This window comes from Rhipicephalus microplus, chromosome 4, assembly GCF_043290135.1.
Source record: "Rhipicephalus microplus isolate Deutch F79 chromosome 4, USDA_Rmic, whole genome shotgun sequence".
NCBI classification, from domain to species: Eukaryota; Metazoa; Arthropoda; class Arachnida; order Ixodida; family Ixodidae; genus Rhipicephalus; species Rhipicephalus microplus.
In genome coordinates, this window is record NC_134703.1 from 16278577 (window position 1) to 16299255 (window position 20679).

General features: G+C 43.8%; 1 protein-coding gene across 3 annotated transcripts in view; it reads left to right on the top strand.

Annotated features, from left to right (window-relative positions):
* LOC119183490 (irregular chiasm C-roughest protein) overlaps positions 1 to 20679 on the top strand; it is a 662802-nt gene that overhangs the window by 13577 nt on the left and 628546 nt on the right. The window lies entirely within an intron of this gene.

The following is a 20679-nucleotide window of genomic DNA, read 5'->3' on the forward strand; positions in this document are numbered from 1 at the left end:
CGATCAATTCAGTGAGAAGCGAGGGAAATTAAGCTTATGAAGCTGGCTCCACGCACGTAAGAGTTTGTCGCTGGTTATCGACTGCCATGCATCGTTTCTGATTATTTGAAAAGTGGCAAGGTCCAAGATAACGTTATTCGCATCTCCATGTTTCACCAAGGGTGAAAAAAAGGCGGTATTCATACTTCAAAAAGGGTAAGCCATTGCATATTTGCCCTGGACTTGTTTTCAAGCGATTAAGGGCCCCTTCCGTATGGTCCGAAGGATCGTTATCGAGACAAACAAGACACTTTTTACGAGACAAAGGAGGGTATCGGCCACGCTCGCTTGCTTGCTTGTATATCGGGAATGGCCACTGGGGATGTCTGCGGCATTGTGGTGTCCCCTTATGAAAGGGAAGCGCTCTTTCTTACTTGTCGCACCTCCGCGTGGGACGCTCATCAAGCTCATCTCGCGGCAACTTTTGTATCACTGCGTCTTGTTGTGGGGAGATAACATCGAGTCTCATCGCGGTCGAAAAAAAAATAAAAATAATAATAACAGCCGGGTGCCTGACGAATCGTTTGCGTGACCACGAATCGGATTTCTCGGTCATCCGTTTCTTTTCTGACTGATCGCCTTGGTGCCTGTGGTGTGTGGACCTCGGCTCTATTGACCAGCCGCGTCGTGCCGTAGCTCGAACGCGCGTACTGCGAGGCTGCTTTTCTTCCACGCAGGCTAGATACCGTTTTGGCTGCCCTTACGTCGTTTGCCGGAAGCCTTGGAGAGTTATATGGTGAATGCGGGCGTGACAAGAAAATTGATCCCAGCCACGAAGTAGACGGATGGATTTCCCTATTGCCTCCCTTACCACTGTGGCATATTGCCGGAACGAAGTGAGCGAAATAGAAGAATTGCGCAGTTAGCGCTCTTTGTATACGGCTAGCGTTCTCTCTCAGAAAATGAGAACATATTGGATGTGGATGATGCCAGATGAATCTTTATTTTATACGGGCACATACTCGATTGTTTGCACGACAATCTCCGGCACCGCGCTATTGTTCTCGGCGAAAAACCGTGAAAAAAAAAAATAGCCCACTTTTACTGTTCATCTGAGGTTCGCATCGCGTAAAATGCCGTGATTAAGGCCACTCAAGTTTTTGTTTGATGCCCACTTACATTAGATTAGAATACCATAGAATACATTAGCCACCATTTTTTGCGTTATGCTCTTATTGTTCATGGTTAGTTATTGCTCTGTAACTCATTTTCTTCTTGATTAGTCTAATCAGTATATTTTTGTTGGTTTTCTGTTTTAGTTCGAGTATTAAGGAGAATTTGATGTTAGAAGCTATACCGGACGTCAGTAAATCTACTATACTTTTTCGATTTTTAGGTGTTTGCTGTACATTATTCTTTTGAAAAGCCTTTCTGATATTTGGTCAACATTTTCACATTTCCTTTACTACGAAGATTCAGGAAACCTGAATTTGTTTGGCATAAGTTGCGGTGCCTTTAACGTCTTTATTTGTGACATTTTCTTTTCCCTCTTTAGACTTTAGTACATAAAGCTATGCGCTTCAGAAACATGTCTCAAACAAATGTCATTTATTTCATTGACGCATATGTAGATGCTGGCAACCCGCCATGTTGGTATAGTTGTACTATATGGACGATGAATTCACAAATACAAGGCAAAAATACCATAAAATTGATGTGGTGAACACCAATAAACGAATACATGTGAACAAATGGAAAGGCAACTGGAGGTTTCAAAAAAATTGCATATTATAGTAGCAATATACTAGGCCACCGTTTTTATTTTATAAAAATTTAATGACAATGAGTGAGCTTTATGATATAATGTATTCCATATTAGTATAGATTGTGGGAAAATTCAACATTTGCGCGTGCCAGTGCGAGTGAAATAAGAAAGTATCTTGTTCAGAGCATGGGAACTTCACGCGCAATTTTCTTTAGAAAACTTAGTATGACTACCTCCAGAAATGGGCCACGCATTGCTCTCTGAATTAACTGATCAGGTTGATGTATTTGAGGAGCTGGTGAATAATTGTGGCTGTCAAGAGTGACTGGCCAACAGCAGCTATTAAAGCATGCAGGTTTCTTGATCTCTAGCAAAGTTGATCACAAGAGAAATCTTAGGAAGTAAGCTCTTCAGTGTGGCGGTTTAGGAAAAATTAGTGGTAGCACAGTCATCAGTAATGCTTGCTTTCATCGCGCAACACATTTAACTAACAATGAAACTACAACCAGGTATTTAAAGCACTTTCATCATAAAGAATGGTTCTTCTGTGTTCGCTATGCAACTCAAAAACTATTATGCCATAATTTTACTTAACTTCACGACTAAGAACGTAAAAAGGCAAAACCTCCTCACCACGCGTTTGCTTATTTTTACACAGGATTCGACAAGGTAACATCATTGATGCGAATATCACCTCATCATTTCATTTCATTGCGCTGTTCTATCGGCAGCCTGTGTTCGATTTCATGTCACAACAACCATTAGCGATCTGCTTCTGCCATTAGTAATCCATTTCTACTTATCTCATTGTCGATGGCTGATAGCCTTAACGGAGCGCTTGAGAGTTTTAATGTTGATTAATGATTTGTGCATGCCTTGCTTGCCCTTTCTATTATTTATGACTTTTACACATCTCAATCGTTATTCTTACGCTGAAGATTCGGAGCGCCGGCATTTCGGCCGGGTATTATTTTTGTTGCCTCTTGTTCTCATTCCAGTGGCTACTACTGCGTGCTTTTTGTATTTAGTGGAGGCTGTACGCGACGAGAAGTACTTTGGTTTGGGCTAGCCGGTATAGTACTTATTTAGAAAGGGCAGCGCAAAAACTCAAGGAAAAGAAATACAAAGAGCGCTCTTTGTCTCCACTGTGTTTTGCCTGTGTTTTTCTTCCGCTCTTTTCTAAATGAGAACGCAACGATTGGTAGTTGGCTTGTTTTATAGATATTAATAATTCACTTTGGAAGCATTACCTTGTGCTCTATTTCAGTACATGCCAACGCCAAATATTCCTGATTGAAGTCGGTCGCGCTTGCACGAGGAATTGGATGTGGTGCGTGGCACAGATCCAGGTCACCTTATGTGAGCTCTGCCCAATATATAGGGTAGGTCAAGGGAGGATTATCTTCAAGTATAATACACCTCCTTCATAGGTGTGGTCTGTGGACATTACAAAGTGAACGCCTTGTGGTTGTAAGCACATCCTCATGCCCTCAATTCACTTCAAAAGCACTCTTTTTATTCTTCTGTCTTCCCTTTGCGAGAACTGCCTCCTGTTATATTTTTTAATTAAGAACGAAGAACGCAAGCTCTGCTTCAATCGAGACCTTCTCTCAATCATAAGGTATGTCCTATTCTACATCAAACAAACGTTGGTTTTAATATATGCATCGCAGAAGTTGCAAAAGTTTCCTTCTAAATGTTGACCTTATTAGACTAATATTCACTCTCGTTTACGGTGTAATCAGCATTCCTGTGACTATTAGGGATATCAGACAAACACAGTGCGTAATACAATTAAGAAAATGTGGCTTCCTTGTTTACTTCGCGTTACTTAAGTTTTTCCAATTACGCACTAATCTACACGCAAATAACATCAATACGTGCAGAAAATCGAATGAGTAGTGCACAGAACAGCGCAAACAACTTACAAGGCCCTGAAAGTGAGTAGCTTGCCTATATAAACGGGCAAGTCGGGGACCTTGTTGTAAGCACAAATTTTTCATCCGCGCTAATCCTTAAGCTAAATGAGCCAGAGCTACGATTACCGTTGCTCTGGCCTCCTAAAGCACGGCACGATGTCAGGACAAGCCTAGTTTAGAAAAAGTATTCGACATAAAAGCAGAACCATCGTTGGCTTTCCGGCTAATGATCCTGGGCGGTAATGTGACGGGGCACAAATTTCTATGTCCACGTGGACGACATAACCGAAGTCGTCTAAGGCGCTCTCGATGAATGCGTTTGCCTGCGGGCTAGTAATTACGGCCGCTTTGCGCGTCGTCGGAAGGGCGCTTTCGTTGCCCACAGGACATGGGCAATAAACAGGTGTGTATGTGTGTGTGTACGCAGTTCCCAGCGGTGGGCTGGGTGTTGCTCTCATCGGGTTCCGCAATTGGGTGCTCTGAATACCGCTGTGCTTCGCGGGGGATCGTTCAAAGGAATGTCTTCAGCGCTGGAGAAATAGAATATTATCGGAGGTCGAGGGAGATAGTGCTTACTTTGTCTAATCTGAATAATCAATCTTGACGTCCCATTCATTAGAAACCTTGCAAACGAGCGGGAGAAACATATTGGCTCGTGGTTGAGAAGACCTGAAAGAGGGGTCTCAATCTCATGCACGAAGCCCGCGGCTCACATATGACTGTCTTCGCCCCCCATTTTTTTGTCAATGAATATATTCGTAAGCTGCACAGGCATGAATAGTCTACAGAAACTTTTTTGTGAGGTGTCCCACGTGGTCACCATGTGTTGAAATGAAACCATGAAAGAAAATGTATGTATGAGATTCGGCGTCTAGATTTTAGTCATTTGATAGAAGATTGGAACCGATTTGGTGTTGGAAAATGGCACCGAATATTCTTCAGAAATGACCAGTATTAGAGTTACCAGAAAGGCCTTTCAAATTGCCACGTATATTTCCTGAGAAGTGTGTGTGTTTGTAGGTCTGTAGGTGTGTGTGGGAATTGACGTCCTAGAAGCATGACATGATTTTGAGAGATACCGTAGGGCAGGGCTTCGGTAATTTCGATGAACTGGTGTTCTTCGTGGTGCACTGACGTCGCTTAGTGCATGGCCCTCTACTATTTCGCCTCCATCAAAATACGACTACCATGGCCAGGATTGAATCCGCGAACATCTGGTCACAGATTACGTGTAGACTACGTGCGCCCCCCCCCCCCCACACACACACACACACATTTCTGACGATAACGGGCGCCAATGATTAAATGCGCCATCGTCGGTGGTTCGCACCAAGCCGAGTGTTAGAGCGATGAGTGTGTCCAATAATAGAAGGGGCGCGCGGTAATGAGTGCGGTGCGCACGTGGAAACGGAATCTTTATGAGAATGGATAACAACGAAGACGACCGCCACCGTCACTGCAGTCGTTGCGATTTTCGACGCCGTTGTGAGGCTAAAATAATAAAGAACGTCAAGTGAGATTTTAGAGTTTTAGTGCCGGGGCTCCATGTGATCTGCATACACAAGCGATTCCGTTCTCTTGCATTGTATATGGGCGGGGCTGGTGAACAGATGAAAGCGTGGAGAGCACAAAAGAAAGCCAGAGCGTGGTGACTCAACGGCTAGGGGTCCCGACTATGGAACAATGTATTGTTGCAACGGGAGACACTTCACTGCGGGAATGTACGCAGCAAGAACCGCGATCGCCAATCACTGCAGATTTTTTGGTCGAGTACAGAGGTAAGCAACGAAGTGAAATTCGACCGAGAAGAATGGAAGATCTCCGTGCCTCATTAGATGAAATGTTTTAAGGAAGGGAGAATGACTCGACTTGGAGATTCATTAAATCATGCGCACCCGCTATGCTATAGTTATGCTGGGCTTCATGGCAGAAAATCAGCAATGGTTATGGTGCACCAAGTACAAGGGGATTTTGAGGAGAAAGTAAAGTGAGCTTGCTTCTGCATTACAAGAGGAAGCAAGCTTCCGCTTACGCTTTTAAAAGACTTGTGTTCTCTAGAAACCCGAAATCGTCCTGTAAGGGGATTTTCGCCTTAATGAATAGCATTAACATTGAGTGAAGACGTGATGGTGTTTTGTGGAATTAATAAATAAAATAGTTGTATCTTCTTCAAATACTGGACATGTTATGAAAACGCGATTTACACTCGCTGTGTAGTCTAACGGCTATATAGAAAAATATTCTCAATATCGAACACGCTGAACTTGTTAACTAATGCCTACCTAAGCTAAACGCCTCATAACAAGCTGGGTGGGCATAGCAAGGCATTTTTGAAACTTTGTGCCTCGAAAAGAAATTTTTTTTAGCTGCTGTGAGGTATAGCACGTGAAAAAGCGTCCAACAATCGGAGCTCCTGTGAACCAAAAACTACCAAAACGAACCATTCGATGCGATTTCCGCACTCTGTGGAATTCGCCCTATCAGCCCTATGTCACAAAAGGCCTTAGTCGAGCTGAGTCAATTCTGCCATACAGAATAAGAACAGGATCGGCCTGCACTTCAGCATGAATAAGTCAGGGGTGCTTCCTCCCCATGTGCACTGATTGCAATGGAGTCACATACATCAAGCACCATCTCTTGTCGTGCAAGCGATTTTGCTTTGAAACAAAGACATTAATGGACAGTATGAAGAAAAGAGGGTTCCTCTAAGGATGCTGTCAAAGGGCCACTCTCCAGGCTCCCAAAATACAAAAAAAGAGCGCAATATTCTTTCCTGATATTTCTCGTCCTTTTTTGGTGCATTACTGTAGTTCACGGGACGTCTATAAAACGAATTTGTTATCAATTCATTGATATACGCGAAATATCACACGTGATTTGTCTCCTGCGCTGCTTTGCCATGCAGCCGCCCACACGTTTTTCTTTGCGGCGCATGAATATCACGCACAATCAACCGATAAAACTTCTTTTTTTTTTACAACTGCGCAAGCGGCGATAAATGCGTGCAGCCGAGAAGCGCGAAATCCCGATAGGTTCTAGCGCTTAGTGCTGATTTTGTTCACGTGCATTCAAGAACTAAGGGGCGAGGAGGATGCATCGTGTGTGTGAAGAAGAGGAGAAAATCACCCCTCGTCGTTAAACGCGGGGTGGTGAGTGGCCCTTTAAGACATTGTGTTTCCGGCAGGTGGGCGGCTGACGCGAAATCAAGTGACTAACATACTCCTACGTTTTTTACGAGATACATGATTAAGCGATGTATCGTGAACCTAAATATACCAAATGAGTCGCTCAGGTGGAGCCCGCCATGCAGGTCTGCCATGCAGGTCCGCCACGCTAACCCCGCCTGTCATGCAAATCACCCTCAGCACCACCGTATGAAACAGCGCCACATTACGACTATCATCGTAAGGAATAAAAGATAGTTCTTGGTTTCTCCGCTCAAAACAAATACATATACCGCGAACGAATCAAAGAGGCCTTTTCAAGTTTTTTGTGTGCGCATTATGACATATCGGAGCATTTGTTAAACCGAGCTGTTTGCTATTTGTGTTCCAATCTGTTACAGTAACTCAGTAACTAATGTAGGCCTCACTATGATCACCATCTTCATCATCATCATCATAATCAGCCTGACTATGTCCACTGCAGGACAAAGGCCTCTCCCATTTTCCGCCAGTCAACTCGCTCCTGTGCTTGCTGCTGCCAATTTATACCCGCAAACTTCCTAATCTCATCTGTCCACCTAACCTTCTGTCTCCCCCTCAGCCTTTTGCCTTCTCTGGGAATCCAGTTAGTTACCCTTAATAACCAGCGGTTATCCTGTCTACGTGGCCCCGCCGCGGTGGTCTAGTGGCTAAGGTACTCGGCTGCTGACCCGCAGGTCGCGGGTTCAAATCCCGGCTGCGGCGGCCGCATTTCCGATGGAGGCGGAAATGTTGTAGGCCCGTGTGCTCAGATTTGGGTGCACGTAAAAGAACCCCAGGTGGTCGAAATTTCCGGAGCCCTCCACTACGGCGTCTCTCATAATCATATGGTGGTTTTGGGACGTTAAACCCCACGAATCAGTCAATCAACCTGTCTACGTGCTACATGCCCGGCCCATGTTCATTTCCTCTTCTTTATTTCAACTATGATATCCTTAACTTTGGTTTGTTCCCTAATCTACACTGCTCTCTTTTGGTACATAACAGTAAATATATTGGAATTTCAAATGCTGAAGACGTCACATAATATCATAATTTTCCGAGATCCAGCATGTTAGCTCCTTTTTCTTTCTAGTACTAAGTACAAAGTATTTCAGCTGTTAATATTTTATTAATTAAAAACATTTAGTTTGCTATCTCTTTTGAGCAAAATCTGAACTTCGATCACTTCACTCAACGTATAAAATCCAACTTTAATCTGAAAATAAGTGGTTAAATACGCAGTCTATTCGTCATGATATGGAAGACTAACTTATCAGCGTTAACAATTTTGTATAAACATACGTATTCTTCTTTATGTCACCGTGAAAGCGCTTTTATAAGTACGCTTTTTTATGCAAAAAGATTTAGTTTACTCGCTCATACGAGGCAGTTAAAGGAGAAAACGAGTCAAAAATAAGTTTATGATAACAGAATCAGCGTCGATGGCGTTTAATGGAAGCACCATTTCCATCGGTGAAGTGATTACTCTGAACCCTTGTGTCCAAAAAACATATGGCAAAAGCAATGATACACGCGGGCATCTTTTATGCTGTCATTAACGAAAAATGAGGAACCCATCGCGGCAACAATGCGACAGAATCCGTGTTGGTCGAGCATATTACTCCCTTATTCCAGAAAAAAGAGGCATCAGGCGGGAACGGGAAAAATAAAGGAAGCCGTGCATTACGAACGCCAACGTGTTATTAGCGGCACAAAAGATAAGAGCTCCGGGCAGAGAGGTTAAAGCGAAAGAATGTTTACGACAGTGCGGCCAAAAGAATGCGCGCGTTGGCCCCTCGGGCGCGTCAGCTTGTTCGGGGCGTGGTGAGCGGGGCCGCTCTATAATTCACGGGCCGACCTAAGTGTCATTAAAACGCCGTTAAACACGCGTTAGAATGACGGCATCACGGTTGCAAATCTTGTTGGCGCCTCTGACGAGGTCTTCATTTTCTTGTCAGCCCAGCGATTGGCGAGACGGCGAGAAGATCTTCATTCCGGTTGTTCCGGTCGTACAGCCAAGCCGACATTTGGGCGCAGCGAGCATTTCCGGTACGATGAGGCTGTGGCAGTTACGACTGAAAGGTGCCGCTCTCTTATGCATGATGCCACTAATAAAGGTCCCTCGACGCTCCACGTATTCTCCGGGCATCGGCTTTTGAAGTGTCGTAATAACAGAGCAAGTGGAGCTCTGCGGTGTTAAGGAGCAAGCACCGGTAACCACGCATTTTGCGCGGTTTAGGTTTAGGGGGTAAGAAATTATGCCAGTGAGCATGCGCAGTGGTTTGGGGGTGAGACATTATGCCAATGAGCATGAAGTTTGGGTTATGATTCCAAGCCACGGCGTGCAGTTTCCTTTGGGGCTGCATTAAGCATCATTAGGTTGCGCCGAACTGCGATTTGTTTCTGGTGCTTACACTTTAATTATAAGGAGTGTGACGTCGCATATCTTGTAGACTGTCTGGCTAGCTCAAACTTTGTGTATTCAATGAATGAATGAATGAATGAATGAATGAATGAATGAATGAATCAATCAATCAATCAACATTTATTTTCTCTAGGTGACAAAGCTTGCACATCATTTTTTTTTAATCGACAGTTGAAAGGCTCAGTGTCAGATTAAGCCCGACTGCTTTGATGAATTGGCCACGGGAACAAGTTTCGCAATATTTTAACAAAATGAAGCGCGAAGATAGATAATAAATGATGTATTTCAAATGCAATTACCAATTCACCATGACCACGGAAGTGGAAAAAAAAGAGAGCTATAAGAAAAAATTTCCGAGCAACTCTCTCATATGTTAGACGAAATTAAATTAGTCTAAGGGTGTGTTCCAATATTCAACGCGTAGACGGCTAAATAGACGGCTAAATGAACGGCGGCCATCATAAGTCTCGTTCCGATTCTCACGTAGCCGGCAACATAGACAGCTCCGAGAAGACCGCATCGTAGACAAATACGATGCAGGCTACTTTGCTGTCTGAACAAGATGGCCTTTCAGCGAATCGCTCAGATAGATCGGTTCTCGCCGGAATGAATGTCTGCACAGAAGCAGACGCTTCTCCAGATGCTTAATGTGAGTAACGTTAATGTTTTTTTATATTTATATAAAATATATTTATATATTATATATATTATAAAATATATTATATAAAATATATATTTATAATTATATTTTATATTTTTTATATTTATATTTATTTTATATGTATATATTTATATTTATATGAAATAAGCCAGTAAATACAACTGTTACGTTTGTTTATTTTGGCTTTTTCTTTTCGACGCGAGGCGGCGCATCGTCACGTAAAAGCCGTCCAGACGTGTTCCAATTCTCGGACAGCATGGGCTCGGTGCAGTCTTCTAAGCAGCCTGCGTTGACTGTCTACGCGCTGTCCAAGAATTTGAACACAGCCTAACAGACACTGAGGCTATGCAGTGCACAGAGCATACTAATTGTTTTATTTAAGTGCAGTCTTCTAATTGCGACGTAAATTGATATGAATTGAAGTGGATGAAAAATCACGCACCCCGTTTGTTGGATCGCCAACAACCATCGAGTTATGCGTCTGATGCTCCACCAATTTAGTGACGACGGCAATCTCAGATTATTCGAGTATGTTAGACACAGAATTAGGTGCCAATCAATCAAACAGCTGTAAACGACCCCTAAATACATGCTACGAACGTGTTTTATCACCGGAAGAATTGCCGTTATTCGTTCGGCTCTAAGTTAGATCTTCCCAAGCAAATACAAGTCTAAATAGGAGCCGCTGGATTATGTTTAGCTATAAGGCTCTTCATTAACCTCTGAAAATACAATAAGAATAAAGCATTTGGCAGATCCCACGTACCTGGGAATTGACGTTATGCGAAGCATGCGGAGGGAAGGTGACCGTGTTGCATTCTTTTTTTTAATGAACGAAACGTCATAAAATTATGCTAAATATATGTAAAAATGTCGCATGCACAAATATACTTTGAAGAGTTGCAGATGTTTATATAACCAGTTGTTTGCACTTGCGCAACGATGCCAAATGGAACATGCGTATCAGCAACATCAGAAGCTGATATGAAGCGCTGATTCTCACTACTATATGCTGGCCTTGTACACTGCTACTTGAATCAACTTCAGCGCATGACAACTAACCACAACTGACGTTAATTCGACGTGACGGCTGTATCAAAGGAGTACATATGTAATGTTATTAAAATTGGGTTGGCTGCACTATAACCAGTATTGATGATCCACGAAGGATAGCATCTATTTGAAAAGTAGTTCCGAGAGCTGGCGTAGCTCTGTGGTAAAATGCTTCATCGCCACGCAGAATGCCTATAGGTTCGATTCCACCTAGGACTTTGCCATTTATTCTTTGCATTCGTCGGGTCGACGCTACCAATGGGGGGTATTTTTTATCACTTTCGCGTTAAAATTGCCCATGTGTGTTCTAGTTGTTTCTGGGTGGATGCCAAGGGTAAATCACCTGTGGCACATACCCGCATACCAGCGGAACATAACCGCCCGTGAGTATGTGCCACTGTCTGGCGGGAAGCGTTTGACGACGTACGCGGTGGAATTGTGACATTATCGATGCCTTAACCAGCGCGTCATAATCGCGATACCATCTTACACTCCCATGCTAATTTTGGTTCACGCCAAGTCAAGGGGGGGACCACGAAATCATCCAAACGTAAGTGGCCAGATAGATAGATAGATAGATAGATAGATAGATAGATAGATAGATAGATAGATAGATAGATAGATAGATAGATAGATAGATAGATAGATACGCTCAATGTCGCCGAAATTCGCTAAGAAATGCTTCGCATTAAAAAAAAAAAACCTCAGCGTTTTATTCTTTGCTGTCATTCTTCGCCTTTCTGGCGCAGCAGTGACGCATCAACAGTGACTCTCGCGACGTTTATATAGTATGCATAATCTCGATTTTTTCATATACACGAAATATTAGTTAGTTGTCTCCTGCACCGCTTTGCCACGCAGTCGCCTCTACCCGTGCCTCCTTGTCTCGCGTGATTATCAATCGCGATCAACTGATTTGTGTGTTCGTGACGGCGTGGCAGTGATGACAACGTATAGACATCGAGCTTGAAATCTTGATAGGCTCAACACCTATAACGCTTAAATTGTACATGTGCAATTAGAATAAATAATTGAACAAGTGAAAGTAAGTTATGTCCTATAGCAAGGTTAGTGAAGGCGATCAGAAAACCACTCTCGTGCCTTTGAACGCGAGGTGGTTAGGGGCTCCTTCACGTCAATCGCTCGTTCATGCATAAGCATATCTTTGTGCAGAGTGTTATCTAATCTTCGAGAGAACGATTTGTCTGTTTTTTTCACACTTACGTATTCGTATTGAGAAAGGTCCAGCCAGTACTGACTTCATCTAGGTCTCCCCTGATGTTTGCGAATTCCGGAACGAGTAATTTATCTGGTTTCCTGTCTGATTGCATATACTTTTGCATTAACGGTAGAGATGGTGTTCGTTCTTTCTTTTCATCACGTATAATATACGCCACCCAGATCCCGTTTCTGTTCCTCATCGATTCTATACTCCACGAAATGAAACAGGTAGGAGCTCAACGATTTCCTGCGCGTGTTTCTTTCAAGATGGGGTGAAAGCGCGGATTTCTCCGATGAGTAAGTGAACCCAATTTTGCTGCAGCTCTCCAGATGGCGCATATTTATATGTTAACCTGAGATTTACTTATACAGCAAGCTTTCGAGCGAGTTACCTTTCAAGCATAGAACGTCCTAATGCAGTATGAAGAATTGTAAGATTCTCCATAAAAAATAAAAAAGATAGAGAAAGAGAAAGGGAATCACAGCGTATGAATGATGCTCAGTTGGGCGAAGCATCGGTGTGTTTTATTGATGAACCGTGAATCCGTCCGTCCGTCCGTCCGTCCGTCCGTCCGTCCGTCCGTCCGTCTGTCTGTCTGTCTGTCTGTCTGTCTGTCTGTCTGTCTGTCTGTCTGTCTGTCTGTCACAGACACTAGCGCCACCTGCTGAGTCATCCTTAAACTAGATGGTCAAGAAGCGGTCACAGTAGAAGGACGAAGCCACGGTTACAGGAGCTTCGCCCCCTAAATAGTGAGAGACGTTAATAAATGCTTTGTTCGATTTTTGAACGAGAATGATGTACGAAAGACAGTGTTATTTCCTTTTCGCGCTGTGCCGACTTAAATTAGTAACGGCCCGTAATCGTTCTTTCTGCTTTTAAATGACGCCACGAAAGGCGCGTGTGATAAATGGGTCTCCATCTAGGCACTATGCCATGTAGAAGCAAGGCAGGAAGGTCAACTCTGCGCACAGTGCGACTGCGAAAGCTAATTTATTTTCGAAGTTGGTCACGCAGCACTTTTGCGATTAGTGTAAGCGCTGTTGTGAATGAATATTCAATTTCGGCACGCAATGCACCCGTGTGCCTTTGTAGGTCAGCGAATGTGTAATTGATTCTTCCTCGCAAGTGTTATAAAGTCGCATAGCCATTATGCAGAGACACGAATTGTTACAACCTTGGGGATTGTGTAGTTGCGAAGCGAGGTGCTTAGATGAAGTACAGTTCATTGAGTTCAATATTTCACGTTCCCAAACATCACCCTAAAAAACTCAGGTAGTTATGTGCGGAGAGCGGTAAAAAGTTGGTGATTGAAAGGCTTTCTTTTGCTGCTAACATATACTAAAATTAATAAACCAATCCGTCTATCAGAGCGTGTGTTTGGTTAAAATAATACAGATTATGTAAATATCGTCTATGGCAGGTAGCATTCTTGCATTGTGTAGCTAAGAGACATGAATTCGTGGATAGTTTACTTGAATAATAGATTGAAATACACATGAAGCTAATTAGATAATTCGTTACAAACTCTACAGTAATTAACAATAGCACAATTGCAAACCCTGTGTTGGCAGAAATCATTCTGGTCCAATTTTAATAATTGAATCAAAGATGTCCAAGAAAACTACATGTTTCAGAAAGTATTAATTTAGGTTGCCAACTGAAAAAAAAATATGGCGTGTGCTGTTCAACTTTAACTTGCCGTTTGAATACGAAGCATCAAAATGCAACTGGAATGTAAAAATATTAGTATGCTTCAGGAGTGCATTGTGGCATCGTGTTTTGCTCATGCTTCATTGCTTACAATGTTGACATGGACATGCGTGACTTACTCACGCTCAACCAACGTTGCGTTGTTTTCCTTTTAGCTTCAACATTTGTACCACAGGATCACTTTTTTGCATTTTTCTCTGTCAAACTTTTAGGCACTGCAATGGTAATTTGCGCTCTTTCTTAGCAGTTCAACATAGCCTAGTATATTATTTCTTTCAGCGTATTTACTTTGTGTGAAACGAGCATTGCAAACAGTTTTTGTCTTATGATGGTAGAATACGAGGGTTCATTTCACGATTCCGAGAAACTGGTTACAAAACATTGCACCGTAATCACAGGTGCACGAACGCCTTTTGACATTTGACATCTCACATTGCCCGTAACGCTCGCTAAAACCACCGCAATCTGTAAGCACGAGATGGTCGTGATCCGAGTGCGTGCAGTTATAAAGCAGTTAGTAATTACAGGTCAGAAGCGGAACCACAAAACAAGCGCTTCGGAATACACTTTGTTGCTTGTCTTCATTTATTATTATTTCGTTTCGCCTGCGAGTGGCGTGAGACGCGCAGAAGCTCAAAGCAGACGCTGCTAGGTCCCGATCGAGTGCTGAAGCAAGACAGGTCCGGCATCCTAGCGCACGTAATGACGTAATGTCGAGGATAATGACACGGCTGAATGAAATGCACCCGGCGCAGTATCATCCGGAGTTCGCTAATGGCCTAGCCAGTTTCGTCCAGTCGCTATAGCTGGAAGCCCTGCAAATAACTCAATTATAGGTGATCGGGAAATGACGCCTATTAGGCAAACGCTCGCCTTACACCACACGTCCCTGGTCGTGCGCTGCTACCGCTAAATGTAGTAGGATAGAAGGCGGTGGGTGGGAGTTCCTTCCATGCCGTATACCGGCCATCTTCCAGCATATATCTTATGCTACTTGTGGACATCGACCGTTGACGTTCAAACTCTCTGAGTACGCGGATACACCAAACGTGGTGTTCAGCTGTGAATTACGATTCCACTCGGCGATCGCCTTTCATTATACTCGGGCACACAATGGCGGCCGCCTTTCAAGTTTTGAGGCTCATCAATGACGTCGGGAAGAACTGCTCGAGGAAAGACGACTCCTTGAAACAATCTTCGGTGAAATCGAGTAACGCACTGGTAGTGTAATTATCGGCTCGAAGAACGCGAAAGCGGTTCCTGCATGGGTGTTAGACATTATTCAGCAGGACTTGACACGGACTTCATCTCTAACGTAATTATTATATCGATGGACTTCAAGTAAAAATTTAAAAAGTCTATTTGCAAAATGACAGGAAAGGGATTGGAGACATGCCAAGATTTCTGCACCTCAATTGGTTGTGCACTGCCTATGTGATCGGTGCACCGTAAACCGAACGATTGCCATGTCAAGACGGCATCATGTGTCGTCACGTTATGTGGTGACATAGTGACGTCACGATGACGCCACGATGACGCCACAACACGCGTCAAAAGTTTCGGCGACATGCTACCTCAGATAATCTCATATGATGAGGTCGTCACGTGACGATTTTTTGCATCACTCGTGTTGACGTCGACGCCGCCGACACCAGCCGTCACTGCTCTAATTTCCTGAGGCATCCAAGGCCTTAATATATTAGCACTCAGAATGTACAGGGAGGAAACATACCGTATGAGAGCGCACATGCTTTCACTGCGCATGGAATTTGAGATAGCGCCGCGCTCGTTTAGTCCTAAAAGTGGGTCGTGCCTCCCGTGCATGGTGCTCCCGTCCACGATTTGTGGCGGCGATTATTCAGATTGTGCTGCTCGCGAGTCCCACTTCATACATGACGCAATCCTTGTTAATTGCGTGTTTCGTGGCTTTGATGTACACTTTGTGTTTGGCCATGCTATGGCAGGGATTAGAGCACAGCAATACCCACCTGACCGTGTACGATAAAGCGGTAATCTGATGCCTTGCGTCTACTACGATATATATGTGCTGCGCATAAACGTATGAAAAGGAAAGGAACAGTGCGAAAACACTAGCGCTGACGCCGAACTAAATTTTATTACAAAGAACACCGAATAAATAACGCCTACAACTCAAGCCTCTTACGCGCGAAAGTAAAGCCAGAAAAATTAATTCAAAACCCCCCAAAAAAAGGGCTAGAAAAGTTATGACGCCGAGCTTTGAAGAGAATATTTTTAATTTAAAATCTATTATCCCTCAAAGCAGCAGTACGTTTACTAACGCACTCCTTTACTGCATGAGCAATAAGAAGTGCCTCGTGCATTCGCCTAAGGCTCCTTTAAGGCGTGAGTCATCAAATATGGCTGTTTACTGTGCACTTTGTCATGTGAGCACGGCTTTTATTTTTTATTCTTTTTTTCAGTCACGCGAGACCCATAACGATGTTAAGGAACGCACTCTTTGCACACCTTCTTAACTTGGCGTGAACCAAAATAAGTATGGAAGAGTAAGATGGTTTGACGAATACGACTCACTGGTCATGACAAAAATAACGTGACAATCTCTTCGAGTACGTCGGCAAACCCTCTACGCCAGACAAGTGTGGCACATATCCGTATACCACTGGCGGGGAAGTGCCACAGATGTGTGTGTATGTACCACAGAAGATTGACAGTTTACATCTACCAATCAACAATCAAAACAGACACAGTAATTTAATAATGACTTTTAAAGAAACAGCGACATCGGCAGCGCTAACCCAACAATTGCAAAGAATAAATGTTATGGTCGTAGCAGGAATTGAACCTAAACATTTTGTGTGGCATTGAAGTATTCTAGCACAGAGCCACGCCAGGTCTCGGTAATGCTATAAAGAAAAATACCCTAATGTAGGTGAAGCGTACATTGTGGTTGAAGTGCTGGCTGTTGAATTTTATATACATTATGTATGTACTCCTATGATATAGCCGTCCCGTCGGGTTAACGTATAGTGTATAAGCGCGATACACTGGAGTTGATTAATGTATACCACACTCTAAGCCGAAAAAGACTAAAGTGGGGTATGCCATTGGTCATTTAGGGGACTAAATGCGCTGCCACGGATTTTGAACCAATTTCGGACTAACTGCGGGAGTACCTGCAACGGTTCAACTGTTACCCCAAGCACTTACTCCACTTGGTTTAAATGTTGGTCCCAGTAGAATGCTCCAGTGGGAGTAACAGTTGATCCGTCTAGACCAATGGCAAAAAAAGAAATGGCGACACTGCGTTTGTGGAGTATATTTTATGTTTATGCCAATTTAATCAGCACTGAAGAACATAGTATGTTCTTCATGCAACACACACACACACACATGTATACATCATCATCATCATCATCATCATCATCATCATCATCACCATCATCATCATCATCATCATCAGCCTGACTACGTCCACTGCAGGACAAAGGCCTCTCCCATGTTCCACCAGTTAACCCGGTCCTGTGCTTGCTGCTGCCAATTTATACCCGCAAACTTCTTAATCTCATCTCCCCACCTAACCTTCTGTCTCCCCCTAACCCGCTTCCCTTCTCTGGGAATCCAGTTAGTTACCCTTAATGACCAGCGGTTATCCTGTCTACGCGCTACATGCCCGGCTCATGTCCATTTCCTCTTCTTTATTTCAACTATGATATCCTTAACCCCCGTTTGTCCCCTAATCCACTCTGCTTTTTTCTTGTCTCTTAAGGTTACACCTACCATTTTTCTTTCCATTGCTCGCTGCGTCGTCCTCAATTTTAGCTGACCCCTCTTTGTACGCCTCCAGGTTTCTGCTCCGTAGCTAAGTACCGGCAAGATACAGCTGTTATATACCTTCCTCTTGAGGGATAGTGGCAATCTACCTGTCATAATTTGAGAGTGCTTGCCAAATGTGCTCCACCCCATTCTTATTCTTCTAGTTACTTCAATCTCGTGGTTCGGCTCCGCGTATATTACTTGCCCTAAGTAGACATAGTCTTTTTACAACTTGAAGTGCACTATTACCTATCTCGAAGCGCTGCTCTTTTCCGAGGTTGTTGTACATCTCTTTCGTTTTTTGCAGATTAATTTTAATACCCACCTTTGTGCTCTCTTTATCTAACTCCGTAATCACGAGTTGCAATTCGTCCCCTGGGTTACTCAGCAGTGCAATGTCATCGGCGAAGCGCAGGTTACTAAGGTACTCTCCATTAACTCTTATCCCTAGCTGTTCCCATTCTAGGCATCAGAAAACCTCCTGTAAGCACGCTGTAAATAGCATTGGGGAGATTGTGTCCCCCTGCCTTACACCCTTCTTGATTGGTATTCTGTTGCTTTCTTTATGAAGCACTATGGTAGCAGTTGATCCCCTGTAGATTTCTTCCAGAATGTTTATATATACTTCATCTACGCCCTGATTCCGCAATGTCTGCATGACGGCTGATATTTCTACTGAATCAAACGCCTTCTCGTAATCTATGAAGGCTATGTATAGTGGTTGGTTATACTCTGAGCATTTCTCTATTACCTGATTGATAGTATGAATGTGGTCAATTGTTGAGTAGCCTGTTCGAAATCCTGCTTGTTCCTTTGGTTGATTGAATTCTAATGTTTTCTTTACTCTGTTAGCAATTACCTTTGTAAATAGCTTGTATACTACAGAGAGCAAGCTGATCGGCCTGTAATTCTTCAAGTCCTTGTCATCTCCTTTCTTATGTATTAAGATGATGTTAGCGTTCTTCCAAGACTCTGGTACCCTTCCCGTCAGGAGACACCTCGTAAACAGGGTGGCTAGTTTTTCTAACACAATCTGTCCTCCATCTTTCAGCAGGTCTGATGTTACCTGATCCTCACCAGCAGCTTTGCCTCTTTGCATGCTCTCCAAAGCTTTTCTGACTTCTTCTATCATTACTGGTGGGGTGTCTTCTGGGTTACTGCTAGTTCTTATAGTATTAAGGTCGTGGTTGTCTCGGCTACTGTACAGATCTCTGTAAAACTTCTCCGCTATTTTAACTATCCTATCCATATTGGTAGTTATTTTGCCTTCTTTGTCCCTTAGTGCATACATCCGACTTTTGCCTATCCCAAGTTTCCTCTTCACTGCTTTGACGCTTCCTCCATTTTTCAGAGCGTGTTCTATTCGCTCCATGTTATACCTTCTTACATCGCATACTTTACGTCTATTAATCAACTTCGAAAGCTCTGACAGTTCTATTTTGTCTGTTGTACTTGACACTTTCATGATTTGACGCTTCTTAATTAGGTTCTTAGTTTCCTGGGAAAGCTTGCCAGTGTCCTCTCTAACTACCCTGCCTCCAACTTCCACTGCACACTCCGTAATGATACTCGTCAGATTAGCATTCATTGTATCTACGCTAAGGTTAGTTTCCTCACTAAGAGCCGAGTACCTGTTCTGCAGTGACACTCTGAATTCCTGTACTTTCCCTCTCAGTTCTAGCTCATTGATTGATACATACGCACTATTATTTCAAAGTAAAACACCGTAAACACTCACTGCCCGCGCTATACTACAGAGAACAGACTATCGGGTATATATAGCACAGTATTTTGACCTCCCATCTAGTGCTAGTGGGCGACTTTTACTCGGCCTAAAAAAAGAATAAACATAGAAACCGTAACGCGAAAATTTACATGGGTTAATTCGTAGCACCGATGCGCACCGATCTTTTAATATGGATCCATCTAATCTTCAACAAGCCTTCAGCCCGAGAATACGAATTACCAGCTGGCATTCGATCATGTCGACCGAACCAGCGTTCGCAGTGCTGGCGCACGGGTCCCCAAACACAAACATAGCAGCGGCGCTTATGCGGGAAAGCCGGCGAAGCAGCCAGGTGCCCCGCCGATGCCATACCGTGTCTGCTTGCCGATGGCGTCGCTAGGCTTACGACGAGTACGGCTAAACGACCACCGGCGATCGCAACATGCGGCTCGCGTGGAATTTTCGTCGTCGTTATTTTATAGTCACAAATAAACAATAGGTAAGTGTCCCATGTTTGCGGTGTCTTACCGAGTGATGTAGATATCTGGATACTTACAGCGACGAGACCATTCGCAGGCACGGTTCTTTCATCGTGCTGGTAAGTCGCTCCCTGTGTACCGCCGGCCGCACGATTAGTCGTATTCGCGATCGTCAACACGCTGGATTTTTTATAACGATTGTCGCATGGAGAAAAATACACAAGTTTGTCTGAGCTACATTTTCTGTGAATTTGTACGCGACGTTTCCTTCGCTTGTGCCCGCAATGCACTCGCACCGGCAGTCAGCTTGATACCAAGGACGTACGAAGCCTACTTTTTCTATATATCGCTTTGAAGTTGTGGTCACTGTGTGGTTGACGACCGCTGATGAACAGCTTGCTGTTATTAGCGTTGTCAGTTTTCATCGTAGTTCGAACTAATTCGGCTCATTGAAGCGAGTTATCCGCGTTGCCCGTGTTCGGCAATTTTCCCTTGGTTTCCGCCCGCCCGTGCCGGCAAGGTGGAAATGCGAGGGCGCTTGCTGTGTGCACTGACTGCGTGTTGTACTACTTGCCACGCATAACATCTTCTATTCATTTCATAGTGCTTCGCTTTCACAGTGGCGTATAGCCTATATAACTTGTTTTCATGATCACCGACCACGCCGAGCATTGCAGTGCAGCATCGACAGGAGGCGATCGCGGCGCAGTTGCCCTCCCCGTTGGTCCCTTCATTGCCGGGCGTTTGCGCACGACACGCA